General features: G+C 44.9%; 1 protein-coding gene and 1 long non-coding RNA gene across 3 annotated transcripts in view; one reads left to right on the top strand and one right to left on the bottom strand.

The window, feature by feature from the left end:
* Window positions 1-544: 544 nt before the first annotated feature.
* LOC122945095 lies at window positions 545-8,595 on the bottom strand. The gene is made up of 4 exons (XR_006391092.1): window positions 7,759-8,595; window positions 5,925-5,945; window positions 4,519-4,728; window positions 545-699 (listed from the first exon to the last, which is right to left on the bottom strand). It is a non-coding gene; the product is annotated as an uncharacterized LOC122945095 (long non-coding RNA).
* Window positions 8,596-8,678: 83 nt separating this feature from the next.
* ICA1L (islet cell autoantigen 1 like) overlaps window positions 8,679-11,022 on the top strand; it is a 65,675-nt gene continuing 63,331 nt past the window's right edge. For both annotated transcript variants that reach the window (XM_044303739.1, XM_044303738.1), the window contains exon 1: window positions 8,679-8,748. The gene's annotated coding sequence lies outside the window, so the exon portion shown is untranslated. The remainder of the gene's footprint in view (window positions 8,749-11,022) is intronic.

Genomic DNA, 11,022 nt, shown 5'->3' with positions numbered 1-11,022 from the left:
TGTATCAAGCTGATCTTACGTACTCCCAGGAGGGCTTAACGTTACGCCTTGGTAACCAGTGACCATACCGTATCTCGTGAGCTCGACGTAGTTGACGTCCAGCATCAAGAGGGCACGAGGGGTGGTATTCATCACACTGGGGTGCACTGATGGAGGCATTACTATTACTGGGGGGCACTAATGGGGGCATTACATTTACTGGGGGCACTAATGTGGACAGTTAATTCTGGCGGGGCGCTCATGGCGGCATTACTATTACTGGGGTCACTAATGGGGGCATTAATATTATTGGGAGCCACAGTACAATAGAAACTTAACACCCTGTGTTAAGCCACACCCCCACAACCACACACCCTTTGGGTGTGGCTTAACTTGGCCGGTATTTTTTGTTCGGAAAGGTGGCAATCCTAACTGCACTACATATAGATTGGCAACAAATTTTTACTGTGGGCCCAAGGCACCCCAGTCTGACACTGGTTACATGTACCACAGGGCACGAAGCTTGGTGGTTACTATGGGCAGCTGAACAGTCTGGCGAGGTAAACAGCTTGATGGTGTCAGTCTTTCACTGAGTATATTATAAATTAATTCATGGCACTCGGGTTGATGCAAATGAAACTGAAAATTTATTGAAAAGCCACAAGTGGTTGTCAATTTAATTAGGCCAACGTTTCGGTTCTCCCGGACCTTGTTCACGGCCTGTCAATTACAATAACAGTAAATAAGTACATGGAAAAAATATGTAATAAAGAACATTGTAAAAAATAATGATAATAAACAACAGGGAGGCAAATACAAAAATATGTACAATATATACAATTAGAAATTGTCTGCATATAGGTACAGAAATATATATATATATATATATATATATATATACAGTACAGACCAAAAGTTTGGACACACCTTCTCATTCAAAGAGATTACTCATAACTATGAAAATTGTAGATTCACATGAAGGCATCAAAACTATGAATTAACACGTGGAATTATATAAATAACAAAAAAGTGTGAAACAACTGAAAATATGTCATATTCTAGGTTCTTCAAAGTAGCCATCTTTTGATTTGATTACTGCTTTGCACACTCTTGGCATTCTCTTGATGAGCTTCAAGAGGTAGTCACCTAAATTGGTCTTCCAACAGTCTTGAAGGAGTTCCCAGAGATGCTTAGCACTTGTTGGCCCTTTTGCCTTCACTCTGCGGTCCAGCTCACCCCAAACCATCTCGATTGGGTTCAGGTCCGGTGACTGTGGAGGCCAGGTCATCTGGCGCAGCACCCCATCACTCTCCTTCATGGTCAAATAGCCCTTACACAGCCTGGAGGTGTGTTTGGGGTCATTGTCCTGTTGAAAAATAAATGATGGTCCAACTAAATGCAAACCGGATGGAATAGCATGCCGCTGCAAGATGCTGTGGTAGCCATGCTGGTTCAGTATGGCTTCAATTTTGAATAAATCCCCAACAGTGTCACCAGCAAAGCACCCCCACACCATCACACCTCCTCCTCCATGCTTCACGGTGGGAACCAGGCATGTAGAGTCCATCCGTTCACCTTTTCTGCGTCGCACAAAGACACTGTGGTTGGAACCAAAGATCTCAAATTTGGACTCATCAGACCAAAGCACAGATTTCCACTGGTCTAATGTCCATTCCTTGTGTTCTTTAGCCCAAACAAGTCTCTTCTGCTTGTTGCCTGTCCTTAGCAGTGGTTTCCTAGCAGATATTCTACCATGAAGGCCTGATTCACACAGTCTCCTCTTAACAGTTGTTCTAGAGATGTGTCTGCTGCTAGAACTCTGTGTGGCATTGACCTGGTCTCTAATCTGAGCTGCTGTTAACCTGCGATTTCTGAGGCTGGTGACTCGGTTAAACTTATCCTCCGCAGCAGAGGTGACTCTTGGTCTTCCTTTCCTGGGGCGATCCGCATGTGAGCCAGTTTCTTTGTAGCGCTTGATGGTTTTTGTGACTGCACTTGGGGACACTTTCAAAGTTTTCCCAATTTTTCCGACTGACCGACCTTCATTTCTTAAAGTAATGATGGCCACTCGTTTTTCTTTACTTAGCTGCTTTTTTCTTGCCATAATACAAATTCTAACAGTCTATTCCAGGCATGTCCAAACTGCGGCCCTCCAGCTGTTGCAAAACTACAACTCCCAGCATGCCTGGATAGCTTACAGCTATTAGGGCATGCTGGGAGTTGTAGTTTTGCAACAGCTGGAGGGCCGCAGTTTGGACATGCCTGGTCTATTCAGTAGGACTATCAGCTGTGTATCCACCTGACTTCTCCACAACGCAACTGATGGTCCCAACCCCATTTATAAGGCAAGAAATCCCACTTATTAAACCTGACAGGGCCCAACTGTGAAGTGAAGACCATTTCAGGTGACTACCTCTTGAAGCTCATCAAGAAAATGCCTAGAGTGTGCAAAGCAGTAATCAAAGCAAAAGGTGGCTACTTTGAAGAACCTAGAATATGACATATTTTCAGTTGTTTCACACTTTTTTGTTATGTATATAATTCCACATGTGTTAATTCATAGTTTTGATGCCTTCAGTGTGAATCTACAATTTTCATAGTCGTGAAAATAAAGAAAACTCTTTAAATGAGAAGGTGTGTCCAAACTTTTGGTCTGTACTGTACATATATATATATATATATATGTATACACTTATCATGGGGTAGTCACCACAAAGACAGCATCAAAGTCCTCAAAGGATCATCAGAAAGATCATCATCATACACTCTCAGTATGATCAAAATCCACAGGTAGGGTATTGACCATGGGTTAATCAGCTTTAGGCCCCATGCACACGGCCGTGTTTCACAGCCGTGTGCGGGCCGTTGAACCGCGGCCTGGATCCCTCCTGAGAGCAGGAGCGCACGGCGTCACTGGTTGCTATGACGCCGTGCGCTCCCTGCTGCCGGCACAGTACAGTAATACACTGGTATAGATCATACCAGTGTATTACTGTATTGCGGCGGCAGCAGGGAGCGCACGGCGTCATAGCAACCAGTGACGCCGTGCGCTCCTGCTCTCAGGAGGGATCCAGGCCGCGGTTCCACGGCCCGCACACGGCTGTGAAACACGGCTGTGTGCATGGGGCCTTAGTCAGATCAATATGTGTCTAGATAATTGTCTGGTAGCAAACATGTGACATCTAGATCATTGAAAAGCATAGGACACATTGTGCATAAAGATCTAATAATTGAAGAAACACTTGCTTTTTTGTAAATTGAATATGGTATAAGCCAAAAGACAGATCTGAAAACTATTCTCCTGAAGACGCTATGTCATATGTGCAAAACAAAGTGTTCTCAGTGAAGTGTACTTGATGCAGTGTATCCTCCTGTGTACCGCATGTCTAGTAGCCGTAAGGCGTGTAGCTATTAGGCCCCTTTCACACGGGCGAGTTTTCCGTGCGGGTGCGATCCGTGCGGCGAACGTATGGCACCCGCACTAAATCCTGACCCATTCATTTCTATGGGGCTGCGCACATGAGCGATGTTTTTAACACATCACTTGTGCGTTCAGTTGAAATCGCAGCATGCTCTATATTTTCCGATTTTGACGTGACGCAGGCCCCATAGAAGTGAATGGGGTGTGTGAAAATCGGATGGCATCCGCAAGCAAGTACGGATGCCGTGCGATTTGCATGCATGGTTGCTAGGAGACCATCGGGATGGAGACCCGATCATTATTATTTTCCCTTATAACATGGTTATAAGGGAAAATAATAGCATTCTGAATACAGAATGCATAGTAAACCAGCGCTAGAGGGGTTAAAATAAAATAAAAAATAATTTAACTCACCTTAGTCCACTTGTTCGCGAAGCCGGCATCTCCTTGTGTCTCCGCTGCTGATGAACAGGACCTGGGATGAGCTGCTCCATTAAATAGAGCTTAAGGACCTTCGATGACGTCACTCCGGTCATCACATGATCTTTTACCATGGTGAATCACCATGGTAAAAGATCATGTGACGTACCATGTGATGACCGGAGTGACGTCATCGAAGGTCCTTAACCGGTATTTAATGGAGCAGCTCATCCCAGGTCCTGTTCATCAGCAGCGGAGACACAAGGAGATGCCGGCTTCGCGAACAAGTGGACTAAGGTGAGTTAAATTATTTTTTATTTTATTTTAACCCCTCTAGCGCTGGTTTACTATGCATTCTGTATTCAGAATGCTATTATTTTCCCTTATAACCATGTTATAAGGGAAAATAATACAATCTTCAGAACATCAATCCCAAGCCCGAACTTCTATGAAGAAGTTCGGGTTTGGGTACCAAACATGCGCGATTTTTCTCACGCGAGTGCAACGCATGACAATGTTTTGCACTTGCGCAGAAAAAATCGCGCATTTTCCCGCAACGCACCCGGCTCTTAGCCGGGCCAAAAAAATGACGCCCGTGTGAAAGAGGCCTTAAGGTACGGACTAGCAAAGACCTAAAACATATACATGAAATTAAGTATGTTCAATGAAGTATATAGTCCTGGATGTAACGTACGTACCTCCTGAAGTTATGTTGACCAGAAGAAGGGTGGCGTTGCGCTAAGCCAGATGCGCATGTCTGGTATATAAAGAGCACAAATCTCGCGATATTTCAAGGAGCCTCTGACGTCATTGGTACGTCCGCATGCGCAGTACTATTCAGGGTATTGTATGGTAAATCCTGGCAGCGGAGGTCAGGTAATTCGGTACTATGTCACACGTGTATAGAGCTAGATCGATATAAGCGCCAGAAGATTCAATAGGCAATACAGATATAATGCATAGAGTCCGAACTTTAGTAGGTGGACTAGTATGGACATATAGAAGTGCGTATATATATGAGCATACCATTATTTTGATACATATGCAAAACATTAGTACATAAATAAGCAGACTACTGGCACGATGATTAGTATAGAACTATAAAATTCACAAACAAAAAGACACTAGAGCAGGGGTGACCATCCTGTGGCTCTTGAGCCGCACGTGGCTCTTTGCTTCTTCAAGTGCGGCTCTAGCTGTGGAGCCAGGAAGCAGTCAGGCGGCTCACCCTCCGCCCCATGCTCAGATCTGTTTTCCTGATCGGGCACTATTACTACTTTGCAGCTCCAGCTCACTCTCCACTAAGTCCTGATGCACACAGTGTAAGAACGTAGTATGTGGACACACGCACTATGACCTGACGTTGTCCTAATCAAAACACAATGGAGAGCGTGTCAGACCTGCAGAGTAGCAGGTGTCCGAGCAGGAGCTCAGTGCCTGATCAGGAGAGGGAAGAGATTTTCTTAAATGATAGAACTGAGCATGGGAGGTTCTGATCTGAGAATGGGGGTCTGATCTGTGCATGAGTGGGAAGATCTGAGCATGAGTGGCAGATCTGAGCATGGGTTGGTCAGGTCTGAACATGGGGGGGGGTAGATCTGAGAAGGGGGAGATCTGAGCATGGGGGGGGGGGAAATCTGAACACAGAGGGTCTGACACTGGGAGTTGGATTTGTGTTGTCTGATCCGAGCATTGGGGGTCTGATTTGGAGGTCTGATGAGGTTTGGGGATCTTATTGTAGGTAAGATTAGGATTGGTGATATGATTTAGGAGTCTAATGTGAGGTCTGATGAAAAATATATTTTTTATTTTTTTCTCTGCTAATAAAAAATAAGAAAAAAATATTTTTAGCAGACCTCAGATCGGATGAAAAATTCTTGTTTTATCTTATTTTTCTTTGTTAAAACCTAGGTGCATCTTGTAGGACAAAAAATGTGGTGACTCGTGTGTAAATGTATAGCTTGTGGCTCTTGGTAGTCATGCATTTTTTTGGGGGCTCTTTGTGTCTGTAAGGTTGGCCACCCCTGCACTAGAGAGTTACTGATCTGAGTATGTTAAACTACCAGACATAGAAAGACAACATTAATTACATAAAGGGCCATACCTGTATATGAGGTCATTTAGTCTGTAGGGAACACAAATAAAAAAGACTGTTATAAAGTCATTGTATGTATAACTCCAAATCACGGTTCGACCCCTCGACGTGGCAAAGGGATATGTTCGATTATTTGAAATCGCAATTGTCTGATACGATGACCAGCTTGAATAAAATGGTAAGGTATGGGGAGTTCCGACTTATTGCAGCGTATGTCAGATTTGTGCTTACAGATATGGTCTCGCACACACTTGGAAGTCTCCCCAATTTATGCGAGACCGCACCGGCATTTGATAAGGTAAATCACGAATTATGTAGCACACGTGAAGAAACCCTTTATATTGTATATTTTACCAGTATGTGGATGTGAGAATGTGCTCCCTTTCATGACAGCCCAAGCAAGGAAAAGTGCCCATTTTTGGATTAGAGAATACCATTTGTTTTAATGGAATTCTTTTGGGGCCAATATCTGCTTTTACAAGGGCATCACGTAAATTTCGGGGACGCTTATAACACATCCTAACTGGATTATTAAACTCCCGTATTTCTGGATAAAATCTGCCTAGCAGAGGCCAATGTTTTTGTATAATACGCAGAATTTTTGGCACAAATGGATGATATGTCACCACTAGTGGAAGTCGGGGCAGGGATTGTTGTGATTGTGAGGATTTCAACTTAAGTTTATCTTGAGTTATCAAATTAATCTCTTTTTGCAAGAGGCCCCGTGCATAACCACGTGCCTCGAATTTGTCTGACATTTCTATCAGTCGTTGTTTGATTATAGGGTCACTTACAATTCTTGATACTCTGGAAAATTGTGACCGGGGTAGTGATGTTTTGGTATTCTTTGGATGGCAACTCGAATATAGAAGTAATGTGTTCCTATCCGTCCGTTTTGTATAAATATCTATTTTTAATAGTCCACTAGAATCCTTAGATATAGAGGTATCCAGGAAAATATAGTGACAGTCTTTCACTGAGCACACAGCATTAGGGTCCATTCACACGTCTGGAAGTGTTCTGCGGATCCGCAAAACACGGACACTGGCAATGTGCATTCCGCAATTTGCGGACCGCACATCACCAGCACTATAATTTTCTATTATAGTGCCGGTGATGTGCGGTCCGCAAATTGAGGAATGCGCCGTGTTTTGCGGATCCGCAAAACACTTACGGACGTGTGAATGGACCCTAATAGAAAATGCCTAATCTTGTCCGCGATTGCGGACAAGATTAGGATATGTTCTATTTTTTTGGGGGAAACTGAAGCACGGATGCGGAAGTGCGGATCCGCAAATGCGGATGCAGACAGCACATTCCGGCCCAATTGAACATGAATGGGTCTGCACCCGTTCCGCAAAATTGCAGAACTGATGCGAACGTGTGAATGGACATGGTTATAAATCTCGCCCTGACAAAAGTTTATGACCTCAGATATGGTGGGGCATGTGGTTCAGGGCTCTCTTGTCGGTACTACTAGGGATATGTTGGAGATTTTATCAAGGCTGATGCAAAGGAAAACCGGCTTAGTTGCCCATGGCAACCAATGAGAGTCGTCCTTTCCAAAGGAGCTCTGAAAAATTAAAGTGGAATCTGATTGGTTGCTAGGAGCGATTTCCTTTACACCAGTCTTGATAAATCTTCTCCCCCTTTCTCTTCCCTGCTCTTAACTGATTGGTGGTCGGCTCAATCAGACACAAGAATGCAGGCACTATAGAGGACAGACATCGTACACTACTTGTCCGCTCAGGGACACCCCTCAAAGAGTGGATGAAATTGTTTAAAGGGGCAGCACCACCCCGTTTCAAGCTGCGTACACTGGCAAGGCTACTACACAGCATACCTGTTCTCTGGTTGTCACATATAGGGGTCCTTCATTCCAGATAATTAGGAGATGATCACTCGCCATCCAATCCCGTAGGGAGCTAATTTGATGGTTTTATTGATGCCACGACCCAGACATTTACCAGTCCAGATCACAGCCTCAGATTAGTCGTACCAAACACACAGACATGAATGGGGACAAAACTGTAGCGTTTCCCCCATTATCCTATGACGGATCTCAATAGCAGAAAGGGAAAGCGCAGGTGTGAAAGTAGCCTAACAATTACCGATTTGTTATACCCCCAGGTCTTGGGTACTACATATGTGGGCGATCCATGGCTGCCACTATTATAGGAGGTTAACACTGGAGGTATGCTATCTGACATACTGTATGGGGGAACTCTGGCTGCCACATGGTATTACTTATAGAAGGTACTCCGGGTGTCATAATTTAAAGGGGTTAAATTATCCCAAAGTAAACTTGTATCAGCTTTGGGGTCTGACCACTGGGACCCCACTGATCACTAGAATGGTGCTCCCCTCCCCCACTGATAGAGATGGCTGTGGTTGTCTTCCTTGAGACCCCTGCCCTAGTGATCAGTGGGGTATCCTGTGGACAGGTGGTACATGTTGGTGCTGGGATTAACCCTTTTCTGTCTGGCACTGTTTATGTGCCCGGCAGACGGGACATGCAGGGTGCCAGTATTTATAGGCGTAGCTCAGTCTGGCACAATGGCTGACGAGGCATAATATTCCTTCTTGATTCACACAAACGAAAGGCTATCTGTGTCTTTCCCGTCTGAAACCTTTTCCTTCGTTCTCGCTGCGGGCCCCATTCTGGTTGCCATGGACTACAGTTCCGACACTTCCTGTTACTGGACGGTGGCCGGGCGGGACTGGTGGCGCATGCGCACTGGGTTTTCCTGCGCTCTCCTTCATCCCGCTTGCCTGCTCTTGGACAGGTGTGTCTTCTCGGAGGACAGGAGACTCCCGCCTGCAGACTCCTCCGGTAAGGTCCCTCTCGTCGTCTTTTACTGTAAACCTTTCATTGCTGGCGATGCGTTGCCATTTCCAGGGTTGGTACACGGCAAGGTTGTCATGGCAACTGATGAGAGATGCAGGCTGGTGGTGATGGAGGAAGGCTTCCCTTCCCCCAGCGCAGTCATCTCTATTACCAGAGGAACAGGGCAGCTGTAAATGGAGAGAACTGGATGCATCAACCCAGACCAGTGTTCCCCAGTATCATCCTCATAGTGTCCTCCGCCATCACTGCATGTCCTCATCAGGATCCCAATACCAGAATGAGACCTCACATGGACAGATAGCCACCCTGTGATGATGTGCTGCCATTATTAATTAGATCCCTACCCTAAATCTAAAAAGTAGAAAAAGGTAAAATATATACAATAAGATTGGAATATATCTACCCAGGATGAAATCGCCAAAAACTAGAAGGCTATTGCTGCAGTCAAGCAATGGTTAAACATCTCCCTAATGGAGAAGAAGGGATTACATCTGCATTGCCTTCCATGTATCAGTGGGTTTGAAAGGTGCGACCCTCCAGTTAGATGGCTTTCTTCATGGTCACTTTACATTTGTACCCAAAACCTTCCTATGCGTCACATGGATCGGTGCTGTCTGCATCCGTATATCTATTCTGCAGATTATAGAACATGTCCTGTCCTCTGAATACAGTCCACTGACCCATTGAAGTCAATGGGTCCATGAAAATATGTGGCTAGCTTACAGAGGGTATCTGTATTTTGCGGATCTGTTGTTTGCAGACTGCAAAATACATATGGTCATGTGCATGAGGCCTAAAGGGGTTTCCTGGTACCCAGCGCGTCCTGCAGTCCCAGCTGTAGGAGAAACTTTCTAATGTACTAAATGTTGGATCAGCCCCTCAGGACGTTCATGTGGCGCCCCTTTTCAGAAAATTCTTCTTCCACTGATGTCACGTCCTTTACCAGGTTTCTGGCCTGGGCTATGGACAGGAGATCACTTCTGCTGAGGACGGGGTCAGAACCTTTCCTCTCCCTGGCGCATGCACAAAGGATTCTCTTCGCCAAGATACCGTCCAGCCGCATTCACTATAATGGGGAACGGCGGAGATCCAGCTGCTACCCGACAAATATGCTGAGGAGCAGCAGTTCGGCCGCTTCTTGGCATATTTTCCACAGCAAATGACAGCAAAACACATCAGTTTGAATAATAAAACTGACTGCATCTGTTCAGAACATATTATATTGAAAATGAAGAATCCGCGTGCAGCGGTTTTGTGTCTGGCATGGGAATGCAACAAACCGGAACGGAATGCATTCTGGAGCACTTCCTTCCGGTTTGTTCAGTTCTGTCCCCATTGACAATGAACGGGGACAAAACTGAAGCGTTGTGCTGCGGTTTTGAGTAGGGATCGACCGATAAGGATTTTTTTAGAGCCGATACCAATAATCTGTGATCTTTCAGGCCGATAGCCAATAATTTATACCGATATTTTATATCTCATAATATATATTATATTAGTTGGTAGTCACTGAGGTGGTGGAAATTAGCATTTGGCACTAGTATATTATAAATTAATAAAGCCCATAAAATTTTAGTTGGCAGTCAATTTATCATTTACATTTATAATATGCTAGTGCCAAATGCCGATTTCCACACCATCCCCCTTCCTCACTGACTTTATTAACCCCTATCAGACCTCAGATCAGACCATTATTAACCCTTTTCAGACCTCAGATCAGCACTTTATTAACCCGTATCAGACCTCAGATTAGACCATTATTAACCCCTATCAGACCCCAGATCAGACCTTTATTAACCCCTATCAGACCCCAGATAAGACCTTTATTAACCCTTATCAGACCTCAGATCAGACCTTTATTAACCCCTATCAGACCTCAGATCAGACCTTTATTAACCCCTATCAGACCAAAGATGAATAAAATAAAAAAACTCCTCACCTCTCCTGCGCCACGGCTCCTCTTCATCTCTGGGTCCAGCTTCTCGCTCCCCTGTGTTCTCCGGTCATAGTGCGCACTACGTCCTGACGCTGTACGGGGTCAGGACAGTGCAGCGCTGGCCCCATTAATGAAGACCAGGGAGGGTGAGTATCGGAAGCGCTTGCTGTGCTTCTTCCCCGCTCTCGGCACCCGATGCATACTATTGCGCGCTTACATAATGGAAGCGCTTACTAGTATTCGCTTTATACTCATTATCGGTAGATCGGCAAGGTTAGATGCCGATAATGTACAAAATCCTGAATATTGGCCGATAATATCAG

This window comes from Bufo gargarizans, chromosome 8, assembly GCF_014858855.1.
Source record: "Bufo gargarizans isolate SCDJY-AF-19 chromosome 8, ASM1485885v1, whole genome shotgun sequence".
Classification (NCBI taxonomy): Eukaryota; Metazoa; Chordata; class Amphibia; order Anura; family Bufonidae; genus Bufo; species Bufo gargarizans.
The sequence above is the reverse complement of the archived record's forward strand: the minus strand, read 5'-3'. Positions and strand labels throughout refer to the sequence as shown.